The following is a 22,134-nucleotide window of genomic DNA, read 5'->3' as shown; positions in this document are numbered from 1 at the left end:
ACATTGTATGCTTTCTCTTTAGCTTTTATGCTGTCCCTGACTTCCGTTGTCAGCCATGGTTGCCTCGTCCTCCCTTTAGTATGCTTCCTTCTTCCTAGGGATGAATTTTTGCTGTGTCTCCCAAATTACTCCCAGAAACTCCTGCCATTGCTGTTCCACTGTCTTTCCTGTTAGGCTCATCTCCCAGTCAATTCTGGCCAGCTCCTTCCTCATGTCTCTGTAGTTGCCTTTATTCAACTGTAATACCGTTACATCTGATTCCAGCTTTTTCTTCTCAAATTGCAGGGTAAATTCTATTATATTATGGGCATGGAATGGAAGTAACACAAATAAGTTTGTAGTTGCCTACACCTGTTTTATCACTATTTTTGCATATAGGCACCATGTTAGTCTCTTTCAAGTCTACTCCTACCTCCCCAATTATCCCACTGATTCCCTCATTATGATTGTCAATATCTCACAAATCTCCTTCTCTTAGAATTCTAGAAGTATTATTTTTCCCTGTGGATTCATTTGTTTTAAAGCCTTTCTTTTGAGGACTTCTAACTCATTTATAATGAAGTAATTGATTTTATTTGGATATCTTCAGAAAGGACATGCTGTTCATGTTTTCCCTTGTGAATACTTGGAAGAAATAATCATTCAGCATATTTACTATTTTGTGTCCAGCCTCGTTTTCAAGGCTATTCTCCATCGTTTATGGTTTCAACTCTTGTCTGACTGCTGTCTTAATCCTTCATTTAATGCGCGTCTGCACATTCCTCCCAGTGAGCCCTTTCTACTTTATTTCTGTGGCATATGGCCTGGCTCTTTCCCCCCTTTGTCACACTTGTAATTTACTTGTTATTCGGTTTAGGATCATGTTTATTTCGTTTGAGATGTTAAGTTATACAAGGTGGGGAACTCCTTCCATTTTTTAAATAAAGTGCATGTATTTTATAGGCACTAAAAGTATCTCCATCAACTGTTCTTTTAATTATTACTGATAGTTTTCTATGTTCTTGTCGCCATTTTTATAAAATTTCTAATATCTCGTCAAGCACGAGTTTTACCAGCTTTGTACCCATATCCTCATTAATAATATCTTGAATTGTCTAATAAATATCCTTTATATCAATTGCATTAATTTTCAGTGGATTATTAAAACTAAGTGTTGCTGGCGCCCTGGGTGAGACAGCAGGAGACGCTGTTGTTCGCAGTTGATGTTGCTGCATTTGTTGGACTGTGGGATCTAGCGCGGACCGGGAGGGTACAAACTGCTGCCAATCCGATCAAATCCGGTCCGGTCTTTCCCGACCGATCTTCGCACCGCCGGCCAAGCGGCCACTGTGATTTGCTTGTGATAACTGCACCGGAGCGCAGGTAGCTGCACTTTACACTGATCTTCGCTAGACCACGGTGGAAGGTATGTCCTCGATGTATTGTCGATAGACGAGAGGAAGCCAGGGTCGGGCAGCAAACACTGATTTGCGGAAACGGGATCAAAGATTACAGCCTGAGCAGGGGCAACATCTGCAGAAATACCACAGCTGTCAGCTGAGATGCTTTGTGGGCAGATGTGCGAAGTGTAGCAATAACTCCCCGCTTTCCCTGTGTCATTTATTGCATGGAAGCAGCAATTTGCTTTTCAGTTATGTTTGCAGTACATAGCTAGAAGAGGTGAAATGCGGCTGATCTTTACATCCAGGATTTTCAGGAGGGAACCGCAGTTTCAAAATCGCAGTTGATTTTCTCCTAATTTTGGAAAGTTGTGTAGGTTTCCAAAAGGACCAAGAAAAGCCTGAAGAAAAATCTATTTGCGATTATCATTTTGATTTTACTGGATATTGAAGGGAAAATATCAGTAACAGGCTCGTTAATAAATACAGCCTAGTTAATTTCTATTGCACAACTCTTTGGAGTTTTGGCCATCAGCTTCAACCCCAATAACATTCTCTTTTGTTACAGGAGTAATACGTTGTTTAAATTTCTTGAGACTGTTTTTCGCCAATAAACATCCTTTCAACTATTCGTGGTAAGTTGTTTCTTGTCACTTGAGTGTGGAACTATGTCTTGTAATTGATGTGGAACTAAAGTGTAGCATTTGGGATATAAAACAGTCACACTATCCAATACTTTGATCAGCTAATTCTTATCAGTCGCACTCGATTTGTTGGAGAATAGCTTTTCACTCTGTTAGGTGCCAGTCACGGTCTGATGTATATTGTAGCTTCAAACATAACATTAGTTATTTAATCCGTTCGTTCTGCTCCAAGTAATGGTAAAATTGGTAATAAGGGAGTTATTTTGGCAAGGCAACAATGTAACAGTTTTCTTGTGCTAAGGTCGGGGTAAGTGTCAACATGCTTAATTTAGTGTTGTAGGGTGTTAAATGTAGAAGTGTTAAATCCTTAACAGTGTAACTCTTTCGAGTACATACACATTTCCATCTGTTTCAGATGAAGTTACATTGTTTCATAGTTTGCCATTGTGAGATTTGAACACTTGATCTTGAGGTTACAAACCCAGTACCATAGGTGCAGTGAATTCATGAAAAGCTGAAATAAAATCTCAAGTGAGGTAATTTCCCAGTTGCATTAAAGGGCCTGTCATTGTCCATTACAGGAGATATATTAACACCAATATTTAACATGCGTTTTTCAGAGTTGCTAAACTCTTTAGTTGAACACCAGAGTTGATTAAAAGCTGTTGAAATGTCATAAACAATACAATAGCACAGCTCTTTGTTTACAGATCTCATGGCGGTTGTGGCACATCTTTCTTTAAACTTTCGGTAGAGACTGTCCACTGACATCAGCACAAGAACAAAGGTAGCTGTAAATAACAAGAAATTTATTTTTAAAAACTCTCATTGACTTCTGAGAGGAGCTTGCCAGAGTACTTTCAGAAGCTTATCTTTCAAGAGGATTTGGGATGCAGAGTGGTTCAAAATATTGGAACTTCAACAGTCCATGGAACAGAGTGACATCATGTAGCTTGTGCCTGTCTTTTCCCCACAGAGAGGAAATTAGTGAGTGAGTCACATTGGGGCACTCTCATGCATGCCTTAGCACATGGAAAGGGCCAGAAACAGGTCATCTGCCCACCCACTTGGCTGTGAATAACTGTTGAATAGAGTAGGATATTTGGAAAATAAATAAAATGCTTTTTATATAATAATAAGTCTGATAGATAAGAATCTTCATTCTAGTAAGCAAATTCTTTTGAATAATACCAATAAATGGTTTTCTGCATTATTAGAGGCTTGCCTCCTCCATCTCCACCACCCTCACCAAGTGTGAGGAGCTCACTGGCTTCTTTGACATAAAGGAAGCATAAGTTCAGCTGCATCTGCTGTTTTCCCCCCATTTCTCTTGCCACCAAGCCAAACTTCCCAAGCTGCCTCTCACCCTTGCCTGAATCCCCTTTTCTCTTTAGTTTAACTCCTATCTCCAGATTTGCCTTCTTCGAGCTTATATCATCCAGGAGAATCACTTCCTCCTGCTCCTTTAATCCCATTAGTATTAAACTGCTGACTACCAGTTTTCTTTTCTAGCCCCCATGCTAACTGACGTTATAAATGGTCTGCTTTCTTCAAGCACTGTTTCACTACCTTTCAAAACTGCCATCATCATCCTGCTTCTTCAAAAAAAATTCACCATCTCCTCCATTCTTTGCAAGCTATCACCCCACCTAAAATCTCTGTCTCCTCTCCAAAAATCTTGGTGTTGTTGCCTCCCAGATACATGCCTGTGTTTTTCATAATTCTCTGAAACTCCACAGAAAAATTTATGCTTCTCTTCTGCTGTCCCATAATGTGTATGAAAAGTAAGGCATCTGCTAGTAATTACTCAGAAATTACTGATAAATAATTATGAAAATTGCTTATTTTATGAAATGTTCTGGCATTTCTCATTAGTCAGGAATACTGTTTAGTGATAGAATAGAGATTTCAAATGAAAAGAACCTGCACCTTTTATAAATGGATGCACATTACGATACTCTGCTGGGGGTAATTTGTGAAGAGATGCAAATGTTGATATACTGGTGTGATTTATGTAATTTTCTGTTGCTATTTTTTGGTTATTAGGTAAGTTAGAAGGATATTAAATACTCAATCCAAAACACAGTTTAATTGAACCTATATTAAACAGAGCACAGTAAAAGAATGGATTTTGCATTTTAGCTAACTTGAAGCAATGGAGGGAAAACCTGTTAACATTCTTTTTATTAAAGGCCCCTTTTTAAAAAAAACATCATTTCCATTGAACCAGATTCCAACTGCACTCAATTAACAAATGGGAATTAGAGTCTGCAATCTTTTGAATCTAATTTAACCTGAAATTAAGCCTATTATTAATTGATTATTCTAGAGAAAAAATAAACATTGGAAGCCCAGAAGCACCTTTGAATTTGTGCTTGCTGCCTCTCATTAGGTATTAATAAACTAAACAGCCAGATTGACCAGCTAGGAGAAATAGCTTGCAGGTGTGCTAGCTGTAGGAATGGGAATTGGAAGACAATTAGGTACTATTAGAACCTCCTCCTAAGTTTACAGATTCAAATATTACCGGTTGAAACGCATTGAAGAAGGGATGGTTCTTGAACTCTTGGGTTTTGGCCCCAGAGAAGCTAGCAGTTGTTTCTGTACTTTGAATACAAATGTACTTTCCTGCCATCATTTGGAATTGTCCGTCGTATGCAGAAGGTCAGATGCTGAATTAACCATTACCAGATGAATGAGAATTACCCTATCAGAAAATTTTGACATTGATCCTGCATTTAATTGCGCTCCAAAAAGTCGGAGCATCATTTATCATCAAATGGTGTAATTTGGGATGAGGCTTGATCACAAAAACCGTGCTCATTTGTCGTCAACTAAGTGTTCAGTTAACATAAGGAACCACCTACTCCAAGAGTCAACAATGCGCTCAAAAGCATTCAAAGGTCACCACAGCTTGTTAGATTTGTGGAAGCTATTATTAGGCATCAAATGCAATCATTAGGCATTAAAATGATCAGGAGGATATCACTGCAGCTTCCTACATGTTTTTTTGGGAAAAATAAACAAATTCTATTGCTTATTTTCATAATTTTTTCCCACCCCTTCCAAATCCGATGACATGTTACCCCTTCCTTCCAATCATTCTTCAGCACCTCTGCTATACCAACTCTGCCAGGGCGACCAACACTGGGGGGGGGGACAACGTACGTATCAAAGTTAATATGGGCACCATTGAGAAATTAGTAGACTCCTCAGCAGTCTTGGGCCTAAACCACATCCCATTCCCAATTTTGTGCCTACACCAACACACCCCCCACCACCCTCCCAATAGTCTCAGGGTCTACACCCACCACCTCCCTCAACTCTCAAGAGTCTCAGAGTCTACACCCCACCCCCATCCCATCCTTCCAGTCTCAGGGCCCACAACCCCCACCCCGCGCTCAAGACAACAGGCACCCCCATCTAAGGGCCTATGCCCCTCCCCAGTCTCCCAGTCTCAAGGCCTACACCACCCTCCCCCCACCCACCCTTGACCTCTGCTTCTCCACCGATCTTTGGACCTGGTCCTGGGGGGCGGGGGGGGGACCCTCACTAAACTCCGGGTATTGGGCCCCCTGTTAAACTCCAGGCCCCCGCTCGACATCTCTCTCCACCTCCCTCTCACCCCTGATCCTCAACCTGAACTCTGTCCTGCTGCCATTGCTGGTCCACGCCAGCTGGAAAATTGCAGCAGAGCAGGCCTTCTCTGTCACTTCCGGTTCCAGCCGACCCCATGACCTGACCTTGCCAGAGGTGGTGGTGGGAGACAGAGAAAGAGGAGGGAGGGGAGTGGGAAAGGGGCAAAAGAGGAGAGAGGAAGCGGGGAAAGGGGCAGGCAGGGTGTGGTCGAGGCGGTGGTTGTGAGAGTGAGGGTGGTCGGGGGGGTGGGGCATCAGGTGGTCATGAGGGGTGACGGTATGAAGTGGTACTCGGGGGTAGGGGTATAGCTGGGTGGGGATGGGGTGGGTAGTCAGGGGGGTTGTGAGTAATCAGGGGTGTTCCAGTGGAGGAGTAGTTGGGGGGCGGTTGGTGGGGGCATAGTCAAGGGGTCCAGTGGGATGTTGGTGGCGTTAATACCATAGTTACCCAGGAGTTAGGAGTGGATTTAATCTTTCTAACTTTTTCCGGGTAACTATTCAGCTAAGACAGTCGGAACCATCCTAAGTCTCTGATTTAAATTGGAGCATTGGATGGTTCCAGGTGCAGGATAATTGTCCATCATAAGTTTAAACTTCCCAGGCAATTCCCATACAGTCCTTGCCTGGTGGACGTCCCCATGACCCAGTGCATCTTCTGGGGTACCTTCTGGGTACGACATTCCAGGGAACGCAAGTTCTGGGTCATGGAGACTTTATGTTCAACAGTATGTAAATCTGGTTTAATTTCTCAAGTGCCTGACAGGGATCTCTCACTCATCATGGAATAGACTAGTCACCTTTTAAGATTCTAAATATTATATAAATGGTTCTTTTTCCCACATAAAATTAACATTTTGGGTTCAAAAGCCCCGCTTCAGGAGCTCAATATATAATACAAGATAATCTACTGTGTATTATCAGCAGTGTTGTCATTCAGATGTGATGTTATGACAAATGCTTTAGAACATTTCTGAGAGATCTGATATAAATGTAGACTTCTGTCAAATTTTGTCTGATAACATTCCTGGCACATTTTTATTATGTTAAAAACACTATATAAATTCACATTGTTGTTGTTTCGTGAACCAATTAGTAATTTTATTTGGAAAATTTGCCCAAATTTGTTTAATGCACTATTCCTTCAGATCCTTGCAGCCCCACTATTACACTCACCATAGTGATTTGTTCACTGACCCTATGGCCACAATTTTCCAATCCCTGATGCCAGAGGAATCTTCCGACCCTGCCGAATGAAGAATTCAGTGGTTCGCTAGCCCCTCCATGGGGAACCCACCGTGGGAATGCTGGAAGATGCCGGCCTATGTTAAGCAATCGACACACAGCATGCACTATATCAGCTGGGTCTTATCACTTGAGGTGTCAGTTCAATATCTTCTACTGAGCACTTTGATGCTGATGATGTTCTTTCAGTTTCATTTCCATGATATTTGATCACCAATGATGTCAGTTGAACACTTTTAACTGCTTTGAAGGCAAGTAAATGTTCACAATTTATGTGGTTTGAGTGCTGTGTGATTTCATTTCAGATCAGTGATTTCATTTGATCACTACTAGATGCCAAATGATGACTGAAAGATTGCTTCGGAATGCAGATCATCACAAACAAGTGCAAATGAACATTGTTGAGCACAGAATGATTGAAAAATTTTTGCTGTACCAACATGCATTAGGCTTTTGTAAAATTGTGACTTATCACTACTTTCAGTGCAATGTTTCCAATTAGTTTGGAATTACCTATGGTCAATTTGTGATCTAAATTTGATAGCACCCCAAAACTGGCATGGGAATAGCAGTGCAGTGTAGGCGACAGGCCAACTTTGTGCTCTCTGCTTATTTGAATAATTTTTGCATGCAGCTGGTATGGATCATTCTGTTCATTGGTTGCTTGGAGTGGTCCCAAAATTGTGACTTCCTATCACTGTTTAAAACTAGCCTGCAACTTTTATAGGGGATCAAAGAGTTGGCCTTTGGCTTCTGCTAAATAGAGGTCAGTACGTCAGACATCAACAGCACCACCTTTGTCAGTGTGTTTGATGATGATGATGTCAGGGTTGGACCTGAGAGAACAGAGTGCAGCAAGAAGCTGAGTTGGAGAGAGTGAGGAGAGCAGAGAATTGAGATGGCCAATAAGAACTACCGGCATGACATTGAAAACACCTAAAGAGGGTAAGAGGTCAGAGGGAAGGATCCAGGTGGAGGAAGAATATTGTAAATAGGTGAAAGGACCTGTTAAGTGGGGAAGACTCCTGGCCAAAGAAGTGGGAATGGAGGTTGTGACAATGGAAGAAGAGGGCAGTGTCATGCCCAGCTCAAAATTCATTAAGGTAGGCACATAAGGGAATGAGGTTGTGGCCTTTGCTGAGAACAGAGGGTTCAGAGTCAGAGAAGGGAAGGTCAGAATGCATTATGAATATTTGGCAAGGGTGGGATTCAAGGAAGAAATTGGGCTGGAGGGAAGGGAAGGAGAGGAAGGTTCCCATGGGGTGTTGGTACCAATGAGTTGATAAAGCTTCAATTCTTCAATCTTAAAGGAAGTTAAGAAGCTTTTTGCTGAAGTGCCAAACAAAGCAAAGGATAAAATGAAACTATGGACCAGGACAACTTTGAGATTGAGTGAGTTGGAAAATTAACTAACTTGAAGAGATAACAGTGAGGGTTGTTGAGGGTAATGCTGTTGATGTGGTGTACATGGACTTCCAAAGAGCATTCAATACAGTGCTGCACAACAGACTTGTAAGAAAAGTTATAGCTCATAGTATAAAAGGGACAGTAGCAACATGGATACAAAATTGTCTGAGTAGTAGGAAATAGTGAGGAATGGTTAATGGATATTTTCCAGGCTGAAGGAAGGATTGTAGTGGAATTTCCAGTGGTCGGTATCTTACTTTTCCTAATATATATAAATGATCTAGATATTGGTGTGCAGGGGACATTTCAAAGTTTGCAAATGATACAAAACTTGGAAGCATTGTAAACTGTGAGGAGAACAGTGTTGAACTTCAAAAGGACATAGACAAGTCGGTGGAGTGGCCAGGCAGATGGCAGATGAAGTTCAATGCAGAGAAGTGTGAGGTGATTCAATTTGGTAGGAAGAACATGGAGTGACAATATAAAATAAAGGATACAACTCTAAAAGAGGTGCTGGAGTAGAAGGACCTGGGTGTATATATGCATGTCGTTGAAGGTGGCAGGACAGGTAGAGAGAGCAGTTAATAAAGCATACAGTATCCTAGGCTTTATTAACAGGGGCATAGTGTAAAAGAGCAAGGAGGTTATGCTGAACTTGCATAGGACACTAGTTAGACCTTAATTGGAGTATTGTGTACAGATCTAGATGCCATGTGTAATCACAGAATTTTAACGGCACAGAATGAGGCCATTGGTCCATCATGTCTGCACTGGCTCTCCAAATGAGCATTATAGCCTAGTGCCATTACCCTACCTTTTCTCCGTACTCCTACACATTGTCTCTATTCAAATAATCATCCAGTGCTCTCCTGAATGCATCGATTGACCTGCGTCCACCACACTTCCAGGCAGTAAATTCCAGACTCAAACCACTCTTTGTGTGAAAAAGTTTTTTCTCACATCACATTTTCTTCTTTTGCAAATCACTTTAAATCTATGTTCTCTCGTTCTTTATCCTTTTACGAGCAGGAACAGCTTCTCCCTACCTACTCTGTCCAGCCCTCTCTTGATTTTGAACATCTCTATCAAATCTCCTCTTAGGCTTCTCTCCAAGAAGGAGTCCTAACTTCTCCCATCTGTCCTTATAGCTGAAGTGTCTCATCCCTGAATCCATTCTTGTAAACCTTCTCTGCATTCTCTCTAATGTGTTCACATCCTTCCTATAATGTGGCACCCAGAACTGTACACAATACTCCAGCTGAGGTCCAACGAGTGTCTTATATAAATTCAGCATAACCTCCTTGCTCTTGTACTCTATGCTCCTATTAATTATGCCAAGGATACTATATGCTTTATTAATTGCTCTCTCCGCCTGTCCTGGCACCTTCAATGATCTATGCATATGTACATCCAGGTCTTTCTGCTGCTGCACTGCCTTCAAAATTTCACTCCTTATTTAATATTGTCTCTCCACGTTCTTCCTACCAAAATGCATGACCTCACTTCTCCGCATTGATCTTCATCTGCCACCTATCTGGCCACTCCACCAACTTGTCTGTGTCCTTTTAAAGTTCTACACTGTCCTCCTTGCAGTTTACAACACTCCCAAGTTTCGTATCATCTGCAAACTTTGAAATTGTCCCCTGCACACCAAGATCTAGATCATTAATATATATCAGGAAAAGTGAGGGTCCCAATACCACCCTCTGGGGAACTCCATCACAAACCTTCCTCCAGCCTGAAAAATATCCATTGACCATTACTCTCTGCTTCCTATTTTTAACCAATTTTGTATCCACATTGCTACTGTCCCTTTTATTCCATGGGCAATAACTTTTCTCACAAGCCTGTTGTGTGGCACTGTATCAAATGCCTTTTGAAAGTCCATGTATGCCATATCAACAGCATTACCCTCCTCAACCTTTTCTGTTTCCTCTTCAAAGAACTCCAGCAAGTTAGTTAAACACGATTTCCCCTTTGGAAATCCATGCTGGCACTTCCTTTTCAACCCATATTTTTCCACATGGCTACTAATTCTATCCAGAATAATTGTGCCTAGGATCTTGCCCACCACTGAAGTTAAACTGGCTGGTCTATAATTGCTGGACATATCCTTAACAATAATTTTCGAACAAGAGCGTAATATTTGCAATTCTTTACTCCTCTGGCACCTCTCCTGAGTCTAGGGAAAGATTATGACCAGTGGCCCTGCAATTTCTACTCTCGCTTCCTTCATTATCCTTGAATACATCTCATCCGCACCTGGTGCCTTGTCAACTTTAAGCACCGACAGTCTATTCAACACTTCCTCCTTATCAATTTTGAACCGTTCTAGTAAAAGAGTTTCCTCATCTGTCACTGTGGGCAGAATTTTGCCCTTGGTGGGCGGGCTAGGCGGTGGGGATGGGGGGGGTGGGTGGTGGGGGCTGGTCGAGAAGCTGACCGATGCTCGTGATTGGCACTGAACCACAATTTCACGCTGGCAGGCCAATTAAAGCCCGTCCAGTGTGTAACACGAGCGGCATGCTCAGTGTTGCCTGTGCGGGCTAGGGGGAGGAGGATGAGCGGGCCGAGCGCGAACTTCGCATGTGCGCGAGTGAGTGCTTCATAATCTCCAAGGCACAGAGCTGCCTCGGGAGATGAAGCATTGTTTAAAAAAAAGCAAATAAAGAAAATAAAATTGTAATAAAACATGTCCCCTAATGTGACTCTGTTACATGAGCAGGGATATATTATTAATTCAATTGTAAAACTTCTATTTTTATTTTCTTTTAGAATCCTCATCCTGCCCGTGAATGAGGTTTCCAAAAAAAGCCTTTTTGCCTGCCTGCCAACCATTGGGTTGGACGGGCAGTGAAAAATTTAGTTTAATTGATTATTTTATGGCCTTTTAATTGTAGGTGGGTGAGCTGCCGACTCTGCGCACCCTCCGACCGAACTATTGTGTGACTGCGCATTGATGTCGGCACTCTCAACTGACCTCAACGTGGGTCATTTCACACTCGAGCAGGCCAGGTGTATGCCCGCCCGCCGAGCAAAAATTTCTGCCCCATGGCTTGGGTAGCATTTACTTCCTTGGTGAATACGGATGCAAAGTATTCATTTAATACTTCAGCCATGGCCCCTTCGTCCATGTGTAAATTCCCTTTTAGTTCCCTAACCAGCCCTACCCCTCCTTTTACCAACATTTTGCTATTTATATGCCTATAAAAGACTTTGGAATTCCCTCTTATGATGGCTGCCAATTTTTTCTCATAATCCCTCTTCACTTCTCTATTATGCTTTTTCACCTCCCCTCTGAACCTTCTGAATTCTTCTTAGTTCTCAATTGCACTTTCTACCTGATGCCTGTCATAAGTGCACTTTTTCTTCTTTATCTTAATTTCAATCTCCTTTTTCATCCAGGGAGCTCTGGATTTGTTTGTCTTACCTTTCCCTTTCAATGGAAAATACCTTGACTGTGCCTGAACCAATTCTTTTTTGAAAGCCCATTGTTCAGCTACAGTTTTTCCCGCCAATCTTTCTTTCATTCCAATTTATCTGGCCCAGCTCCATACTTGCCTCATTAAAGTCGGCTCTCGTCCAGTTTATTATTCTTACTCTGCATTGCCTATTGTCCATTTTTATCATCATCCTAAAAACTACAAAACAATGATCACTGTCTTCTGAATGCTCTCCTACTGACACTTGATCTACTTGGCCCACCTCATTTCCAAGAACCAGGTCCAACAGTGCATCTTTTCTTGTTGGATTGGACGCACATTGCTGTAGAAATTTTTTCTGAACACAGTTTAGGAAGTTTTGCCCCTCTCCCCACTTTACGCTACCACTGTCATAGTCTTCTTTCAGGTAATTTAAGTCCCCCATTATAATTACACTATAATACTTGCATCTCTCTGCAATTTCCCTGCAGATTTCTTCTTCTACATTCTTCTCACTAGTTGGCGATCTATAGACTACACTGAGCAATGTAATTGGACCCTTTTTGTTTCTTAGCTCTAGCTAAATTGATTCTGTCCTTGAACCCTCTGGAACATCCTCTTTCTCCAGCACTGTAATGCTCTCCTTAACTAATACCGTCATCCCTCCTCCTTTCCTTCCTTTCTTATCTTTTCTGAACACCTTGTACCCGGGAATATTTAACACCCAGTTCTGTCCTTCCTTGAGCCAGGTCTCTGTTTTCACCAAAACATCATATTTCCACATGGCAACCTGCACCTGCAATTGCCCAATCTTTCTTACTATACTCTGTGCATTCACATATATGCATAGTAACCCTGATTTAGATTTTGTTACTTTCTCCCTCACCCCAACTTCACCTATTAATTTACTATTTTCTATACTCGTGCTGTCTGTCCCTCCCAGTATTTTGTGCACCCTGGTATTCCTCTCTAATATTTTCTCTTGGTTCCCACACCCCTGCCAGATTAGTTTAAAGCCATCCCAACAGCACTAGCAAAACGCACAGAGCTGCCTGGCATGCACAGTGACAAATGTGATGACTTAAACCAATGACATGTCGTTGCTCTCCCTTAGATTCGCCAGCATGCGCTCATTCTCAGTACCCCGAAGAGCTACCCCTGATGCCAGAGGACAGCAGGCTTCACATGCACCTGTGTCACACCCACTCCCCGAACCAGGCACCAGCACAGATACCAGCACCTCGGTGGGCATTAGATCTTCAGCTAGAATATTGGAGCACAGCTGTGAGGGCACTTCACACTCGCTTGAGGAGTAGATTGAGGCAGAGTGTGCAGGGCACCGGCAGTCAGAGGACTGCTGGAGAATTGGAAGATGCTGAGTTGAAGGCAAAGGATGAGACTCTAGAGTTGTCCGTTAGGTAGCAGATGCTAGATGTCCAGCGTGATGTGCGGGAGGATCTGGTGACTTCCATTCATGCCATGGCCTCTGTTGTGGAGGAGTCCATGTGGAGTATAAGCACTGCGTTGAGCCTCAAGACTGAGCGTACTGCCTCCTCCTTTGAGAGAGTGGCGACTGTCATGGACAGAATCAGGGGTTCCTGGGGTTCCACTTGGACCTCACACAGGCAATGACCTCAGGTAGTCAGTGCCAGTATGGGAAATGGATCCAGTGGAGGCATCCAGTATCACGGCTAGATGCCTGTCCATCAATGGCAAGCAGGGAGGTCCAGAGAGACCTCAAGTTGGTGCACGAGCTGCTTGTCGTCTCTGCTGGCTCCTCCCGGGGTGCTGTGGATGATGGCAGCAGGTCCTCCGCCCCTCTGCCAGTGACCGTAGCATCTGATGAGGCTGTGATGACTGGGGAGATGCCAGCCATGGCACTGGCCGCTTCCTCCCAGGTGGGGCCAGTACAGACTCCATTAGCCAGACAACAACCGCCAAGATCATCAAGGCCAACAAGACACCGGAGTCAGCAGGCTGCCTCCAATGCCACTGCCAGGGAGGGGCGGGTGGGAGGGGAGAGCACCAAGACGTAGCACTCGCAAACCTAAGTTTGAGGCACCATGAGCACAAGAGGGACTGGTCACGGGCGATCATCTGTATTGTTTATGTTTACTAGTCTGAGAATGAAGACCAGAGAAGGTTATGTTAAGTTGTTTGGATTGTCAAAATGAAAGAAATTTTGTTTTTGTCATTATGGCCTGAGTATGCTTCACCTTTTTATTTTTTTGGTGCAGAGTACACCAACATGTAATGCTGGATGTGAGTGGCTCTAAACTTTATCACACAGACACTGAGTGGATTTTGGGTTTAAATGAAAGGGTCATTTCAGACATCCGGATGGAGGCGGCTGCCCTGGCCTGAGGTGGAAGCAGATCTTTGGCAGCCTAGCTGAAGGAGCGTTGGATCAAGGTGTCCCTGCCTTCCTGAAGGATACAGAGGTCTGCCTGCACGCCCTCAGCATTCTCCTCACCATGGTCCTCTTCTGACTCACAAGTGGATTCATCCCCTGTGGCCTGTGCAGCTGCATCAAATCCTCTTCCTCCAGTGGGTCCCCGATGCCAGTGCTAGATAGCGACTGCATGCCGCGCTCTCCACAATCAGTGATCACCGCTCTGGGAGGTGTTGTAGTGCTCCACCTGAATGGTCCAGGCATTGGAAGTGCATCTCAGAAGACCTATGGTCCTCTCTATCAGTGCCCTTTTGGAGGCATGACTCTTATTATAATACTGCTCTGCCTCTGTTCTTGAGTGGCGGAGAGGTGTCCTAAGCCACCTTGTCAAAGGATAGCTCCTGTCACCCAATAGCCATCCATCCAGTTGGGCTGGAGCACTGAATAACCTTGGCACCTGGGAGTGTCTGAGGATATAAGCATCATGGGAGCTACAGGCTACTGTGCACAGACTTGTAGAATCTGCATCCTGTGGTCACACACTATCTGAATATTTATCAATTGGAATCCCTTCCTGTTGACGAAGGCACTCGGCTGATCTGCTGGTGCCTTGATGGCTACATGTGTGCAGTTGATTGCATCCTGGATGCGGGGGAAGCCAGCAATCGTTGCAAAGCAAAAACAGAATTACTTGGAAAAACTCAGCAGGTCTGGCAGCATCGGCGGAGAAGAGTTGATGTTTCGAGTCCTCGTGACCCTTCAACAGAACTGATAAAGTGTTTGATAAAGTGTTGAAGGGTCATGAGGACTCGAAACGTCAACTCATTAGTTCTCCGCCGATGCGGCTCGACCTGCTGAGTTTTTCCAGGTAATTCTGTTTTTGTTTTGGATTTCCAGCATCCGCAGTTTTTTGTTTTTATAATCGTTGCAAAGCCTCTGGCTTGCTCAGTCTGGCTGGCCTCATCTGAACGGAAATGAATAAATGTCATTACCTGCCTGAACAGAGCTTCTGTCACAAGCTTGACACAACCGTGGACAGCTTATTGGGACAGTCCACAAAGATTCCCCCACTGAGCCCTGGAAAGAGCCGGAGGCATAGAAGTTGAGGGCCACTATGACCTTCAGAGCCACTGGCATGGGGTTTCTACCCGTACATTTGGAGGTGATCTCAGGCCCAAATGACAAATGGAGGTCATGGTCTCCTTGGAGAGGCAGATCCTCCTTCGGCATTGCACCTCAGACACATTGAGGTAGCTGCATCGCTACCTGTATACCCTCGCAGCAGGATAGTGGCATCTTCTGCAGCCCCTTCTGCCTTGGACTACCTGCTGGCCTTGCGCCCCTTGTGTCTGCGCCTCTCCTCCCACAGGTCACTCCCCTGGAAGCTGCATTGGGACACCTGGCCTCCTCTCCCTCCTGACCCTCTGTTCCTCCTCAGGAGATGCCTCCAGTGGAGACCACAGCCTTCATTACCAGAGTAACAGAAGGCTGTCTGATACCCAGAAGGATCGACACAGTCAAAATCCTCCAGGGGCCTTGCAGACATCAATGAGCCCTGAAATGAAGTCTAGAAACGCTGAGAATGAAGCTCAGAACAGAGATGAAGCTGTCATCTTGAACTAAGCAACCAGCAGCAAACTATCTCCTAAACTCTTCACTACTCACACTGGCAATGCTGCAGATCCTTTTTTTCCTACCCTTGGATGAAGTTTTGCAAAATGTGGGCTGCCCGTTTTGCCTGTGCGACGAGCGTGAAATTGCATGTGCAATGTAAAATTGGGTTCAGTTGGGTTTTTAATGGCCTTATGTGGCCTCTTAGTTGATGTCTGGTGCGACTCTAACACCTGCGCACACCCGCTGACTTGAAGATTGCACACGTGCAGGATGACGGGTCGCTCACCCGACGCCCTCTTGCGCTATTTTATGCCCAATTGGGCCAGGTGCGTGTCCACCCACGAGGCATAAAATTCTGACCAATAATGGTTATAGTTTAGTTCTATGGTTCCATACATGGCTGTTTAATGTGTGCATACTTGAATAATTAATAATTAATCAGAAGCAACTTGCATTTATATAGCGCCTTTGATGTAGTCAAAACACCCTGAGGCACTTCCCAGGAGAGGTATCAAACAAAATTTGACACAGAGATATCTGGGTGAATTTTAAATTGCAGAAATTGACAGCGCATCAGGAACCTGGCACTGACCCGCCAATTTCTGCATTTAATTGCAGCTTGTTAGGCTGTGTACAAGCAACCCCCTCTTGAGAGACAGCTTGTCGATTTCAACATGTTAATTGTTCAATTATTGCTGTGTTGATGTGGCTTTTGGAATTTAACTGTGAGGTTACAGGTTTCCCAAGTTTCCTAGTACTTGCCAATGAAAGCAAGGCAAGAAACAATGGCATTTGAAGGGGCTGAAGACTTGACAGGGAAATATGCCAATAAGTACTGAAACATCACAGCTGCTTTCTTGCCTGATCATGTGAAATGTTTCCTTCACTCTTCTAGTGCCGAGAGGTCATTTTCCAACTTTGTAGTGTCATGCCCAGTAAAGGCATGTAGTATTTGTAACTTCTAAATATGAACTTTACTCAGTGTAGAATCTTTTGGAATGGATTTTTTTTTAAAAAAATGGACAATGTGTGCTGCAAAAGATGGCCACCGAAGATCATCTAACCTGATCTGCGAATTCAAAAACTGCACCCTGTCTCACGAGGATAAGAGGATACATTCCAGATTCAGAGGTGTCAGTCATCCATATCCTGAGACCATCCAAAAGACATTCTTGAATTGAATAGGTCTTTCTGAAACAAAGATGGTGACTGTCTCAACTATCCCTCCCTTGGGGATGAACATCTTCAAACAATAAACCAGGTTGTGGCTAATCAGCCTAAGATCACAACCATACTTGGAAAAGGGAAATGTGAGAAGCCACATGGTAGGGCAGCCATGTCGGTCTTTATTCTTTAAGTACAGTCTGCAGAGAAACATGGCAACAGCAGCAGCAGAAAGGGCAGTAACATTTTTGCCTTAAGAACCAGAGACTGTAACATCACAAGGTCTCCCAAGTTTGCTCTTTTTTGGGTCCACCAATACAGCAAACTAACCTCTGGTAACAAGACTACAAGCAACTAACTTCATGACCTGCAGAAAATCCATCTCTTCAAGCAAATCCTAAAGAATTTCTGCATGTGACTCCAGCTGTTGAACTTACCTAAATGCACTTCAGGAGTGAAGACATCTTTTCCATCAGGTATGCAACACATGTTTTCCAGATTAGGACAATCACATGAATTATGAACTATTTCTTTTGTTTATAAATTGTAAAAGGCACTATTCTCTTTGACTGTAATTTCCTTGATTGTGTTTGTGTTTGTGACTGTATGAGTGAGTGCTGTAGTGTTAGATTTCAGGGTGAGCACATGAATAAAGAATTCTGTTTAACTAAACCACAAAAAGCTTGCTGCTGGTTATTCAAATTGTCCACACACTCAGGGGCTAAGAAACACACATCTTTCTTTCAAATTACGGGTTATGGATAGTAGGAAAGGGAGCAGGGATTTCAATAGTTTTCTCTCATCCTGTCCATACCAGTAGGTTATTTTTACAACTTTTGGAGGTTCATATGTGATCTCTACTTTGGAGCAGATCAGTGTGGATGCCACTTGTATTGTTTTACTCTGGACGTCCAATGAGGCCAAGACAACCAGCAGCATCAACAGCAGCAGGAGGAATGTAGAGGAGCAGCACCAACAGGAGCAGCAAAACACCTGCTTCTCAAGAGTTGTTGTTGAACAGGGAAGAGAGGGGGTGAGCAGAAGTGCAGCTCAGAGGAGACCATACCCCCAACACAGGGTTTATAGGCAGAGAGTTAGAATCCTCAACATATTTGAACACCACTGTCTCTGGAGGCTCAGGTCATTTGCTGCCTGTCAGAAAGACCTGTTGCCAATTGGACCTGGTAGCCAGACTTTACCAGTGGCTGTTGAAATCCCCTCTGCCCTCAAATCCTTTGTTTCTGGATCCTTCCGGGGTCTGCCAGAGACATTTGCAGGATCTTGCAGTCAGCAACCCACAAATGTGTATGATAGCTGACTGATGGTGTGTTTTCCAGAACTGCCAATTATGTCAACTTTGATTGACACCGTATCCACCACCTTAGACATTCACTGCCCCACCCACTGATATACAGTGGCAGCAGTGTGTACCATCAACATGATGCACTCAGCAACTCACCCAGGTTCCTTTGACAGCACCTTCCAAACCTGCAACTTCTATCACCTAGAAGGACAAGGGCAACAGATGCATGGGAATATGACCACCTGCAAGTTCCCCTCCAAGCCACACAATGTCCTGACTTAGAACTATATCACTGGTCCTTCACTGTCACTTGATCAAAATCAAAATCCTGGAACTCCCTTCTGACAGCACTGTGGGTATATCTACATGGACTCCAGTAGTACAAGAAGGTGGCTTACCGTCACCACCTCAAGGGCATTTAGGGATTAGCAATGCCCGCCTGTGGAAGAATTTAAAAAAAACTTTCCCACAGCTGCTACCAGTGGGTGGGCACTCGGGTTTGCTGCTTTAGCTGGCTTTCCACAGGTTAAGGGCATCATTGGCTGGGATTATCCCGCTCTGTCATGATGGGACCCGCTGCAGGACATTCGGTGGCCCAGCCAAAAGTCCATTGACTTTCGGCAGGACCAGACGATTCTGGTAGCAGGCGAGGGAGGGGCAGAAAATCTCGCCCATTGTGTAGTTATGGCAGTTAAGGCACTCCCAGATCACCCAGGTGTATTTATCTATCCCAAGAGTTCCCACTTCATCAATATGGAGCTAGTGTGCAACACAGAAAGATCTTTATACAGGTGTGCAAAAGATTCCCATCATGCTTTCATCCTGCAGTAGCCACCCTCCCTGATCTCATCGCAGCAGACATATGGGCTGGGTGCTTGGAGGTGAGGGATACTTGCTTACAGCATGGCTGCTGATATATGTGAGGACCCCAGTCAATGAGGCCCAGGAGTGATGCATTGAAAGCTAGGTGACGACCAGCTGTGCCACTGAACAAGCCATCGGCATGCTGAAGATGCACTTTAGGTGTCTGGACAGATAGGAAGGTGATTTTCAATATGCATCAGTCAACATCTGCAGAATGGTTGTAGTGTGCTGTGCTCTGCCCAACATTGTACAGCAGTGAGTTTTGGATCTGTTGGAGGGAGAAGGTATTAAGCACAAAGTCTCTTCGGATGATGTTAAAGAGAAGACAGAATGTGATGTGGCCAAGGCACCAGCAGTGGCATACGTTGTTGCTCTGATTGCCCCCATTATTGTGAGGTTCACTTGGGTTCCACCAATCCAACGATCTGACAACCACATATACGAGCCATTTTGCATACCCCAACCACTGATTCCCCAAACATTAAGCCATTCTGCAAACAACCAAGCATCCAATTCACAGCCCACCATTGCTCAACATCAATTTTACGTCTTACCATTCATCACTAATGAAAAAGCCACTTTAGGCAGCAACCAAGAATAGATAAAGCAAGAAAGTGGAGGAAACTAAAATTAAGCAGAGGGTTACCAATTTAACATTATGTAACATACCCTTGTGCAACTACAAATCTTTACTCTTGCTTTTCCTGCTCTTGCTTTTCCTACTACTGCTATGTGTTGCAATCCCTGTGGCTTCAGTAGAGGTAGAGACAGGGTCAGATCCCTAACAAAAATAAAAATTCCTGGAAAAACTCAGCAGGTCTGACAGCATCTGCGGAGAGGAATACAGTTAACATTTCGAGTCCGTATGACTCTTCAACAGAACTAAGTAAAAATAGAAGAGAGGTGAAATATAAGCTGGTTTAAGGGGGGGGGGGGGTGGTGGTGGGACAAGTAGAGCTGGATAGAGGGCCAGTGATAGGTGGAGATAGCCAAAAGATGTCATAGACAATAGGACAAAGAGGTGTTGAAGGTGGTGATATTATCTAAGGAATGTGCTAATTAAGGGTAGAAAGCAGGACAAGCAAGGTACAGATAGCCCTAGTGGGGGTGGGTGGGGTGAAGGAATCGAAAAAGGCTAATAAGTAGAGATAAAGCAATGGATGGAAATACATTTAAAAATAATGGAAATTGTTGGGAAAAGAAAAATCTATATAAATTATTGGGGGAAAAAATGGGGATCAGAAAGAGGGTGGGGATGGAGAAGAGAGTTCATGATCTAAAATTGTTGAACTCAATATTCAGTCCAGAAGGCTGTAAAGTGCCTAGTCGGAAGATGAGGTGCTGTTCCTCCAGTTTGCGTTGAGCTTCACTGGAACAATGCAGCAGGCCAAGGACGGACATGTGGGCATGAGAGCAGGGTGGAGTGTTGAAATGGCAAGCAACAGGGAGGTCTGGGTAATGCTTGCGGACAGACCGAAGGTATTTTGCAAAGTGGTCACCCAGTCTGCATTTGGTCTCTCCATCGTAGAGGAAAGCGCATTGGGAGCAACAAATGCAGTAGACTAAATTGAGGGAAGTGCTAGTGAAATGCTGCTTTACTTGAAAGGAGTGTTTGGGCCCTTGGACGGTGAGGAGATGGGAAGTAAAGGGGCATGTGTTGCACCTTCTGCGGTTGCATGGGAAGGTGCCGTGGGAGGGGGTCGAGGTGTGGGGGATGATGGAGGAATGGACCAGGATGTCCCGGAGGGAACGATCCCTGCGGAATGCCACCGGGGGGGCGGGTGGTGAAGGGAAGATGTGTTTGGTGGTGGCATCATGCTGGAGTTGGCAGAAATGGCAGAGGATGATCCTTTGAATGTGGTGGGGTGATAAGTGAAGGCAAGGGGGACCCTATCATATTTCTTGGAGGGAGAGGAAGGTGTGAGGGCGGATGCGCGGGAGATGGAGCAGAGTAGATCCCTACCCTGACTGCTAAGATGCGCTTGGCTGACTTTGCTTTGGAGTCCATGAGGGCCCTGCGAAAGACTGCTTCACCTATACAGGGTAGACTGGGCATGAGGATACAAGGCAGCATGTGGAGTACTGACAAAGGGTGGGATATAGCATTGGAGAAATGGAAGCACTTTGATTCAAGTCCCCACTTCAATGTGCCCTCTTTTACCAACATCATTCTTGTTGCCCACTCACACTTCCCTGCCAGCAACCAGCAGGCTTCTTCTGCCTGTCAGTACAGAACAGTATCTCCTTTGGGCCCTTACAGCCCATCATTATATCCAGGGATGTGTCATTAAAACAAAGAGCAGCCTTTGAATGCATGCACTCCATTCTGTCACTTCCTTGTGTTCTGCTCCCAATACATCGGAATAGAATGCATCAAATTTCATGCTTGCAATGTCCCTTTATACTGGAATTGAACTCAACTTATTGGGAAAGTTATCACGCCTGTTCAACCTAATTGGTTGGGAAGCCTGTAAATAATGTGATTATGAAGTGGCTGGGTTAATAAATAACTGACAGAGGCGCTGAATTTACTTCTGGGTCTCTGGTGAACTACCAGATCTCACCCCGCCCCACTCTTGTTAGCAACTTAAAATCCACCCTTTTGGACAGGTGACCAAAAGCTTGGTCAAAGAGATAGGGTTGACCTTAAGTCACTTAAGGAGAAGTGAGAGGCGGAGAATCCTAAGGAAGGAATCCTAGAGCTTGGAGCCTAGACACAGCCACCAGTGATGAAGCTGTGAAATTAGAAGTTTGCAATAGGCTAGAATTGGAGGAAGGCAGAGGTTTCTGAGGGTAGCAAGGCTGGAAGAGGTTACAGAAATAGGGAGAAGTGAGGCATGGAGTAATTTGAATACAAGGATGAGAATTTTAAAACCAAGGACGGAATTTTCCAGACCCCACCGCAGTGGCTTTGATGATTGTCGGGGTGGGGGGAGAAACAATACGGTGGGACCTGAAAAATCGGTTTCTTTCCTGTGTAAAATGAGGATCAGACCTTCCGCTCCCACCCACCACGGCGGATCGAGATTCACGCCAGAGGCTGATGGGAAACTGATTTGCATCCC

The 22,134-nt window shown here is 44.3% G+C and overlaps 1 long non-coding RNA gene across 1 annotated transcript; it reads left to right on the top strand.

Moving 5' to 3' along the window:
- The first annotated feature begins 1,317 nt into the window (after positions 1-1,317).
- Positions 1,318-7,027, top strand: LOC121284087. Its single transcript, XR_005944427.1, has 4 exons — positions 1,318-1,405; positions 1,948-2,014; positions 2,734-2,810; positions 6,807-7,027. It is a non-coding gene; the product is annotated as an uncharacterized LOC121284087 (long non-coding RNA).
- Positions 7,028-22,134: the final 15,107 nt, after the last annotated feature.

Source organism: Carcharodon carcharias, chromosome 11, assembly GCF_017639515.1.
Source record: "Carcharodon carcharias isolate sCarCar2 chromosome 11, sCarCar2.pri, whole genome shotgun sequence".
NCBI classification, from domain to species: Eukaryota; Metazoa; Chordata; class Chondrichthyes; order Lamniformes; family Lamnidae; genus Carcharodon; species Carcharodon carcharias.
Note: the sequence above shows the minus strand (reverse complement) of the source record. Positions and strands in the feature narration are given on the sequence as shown.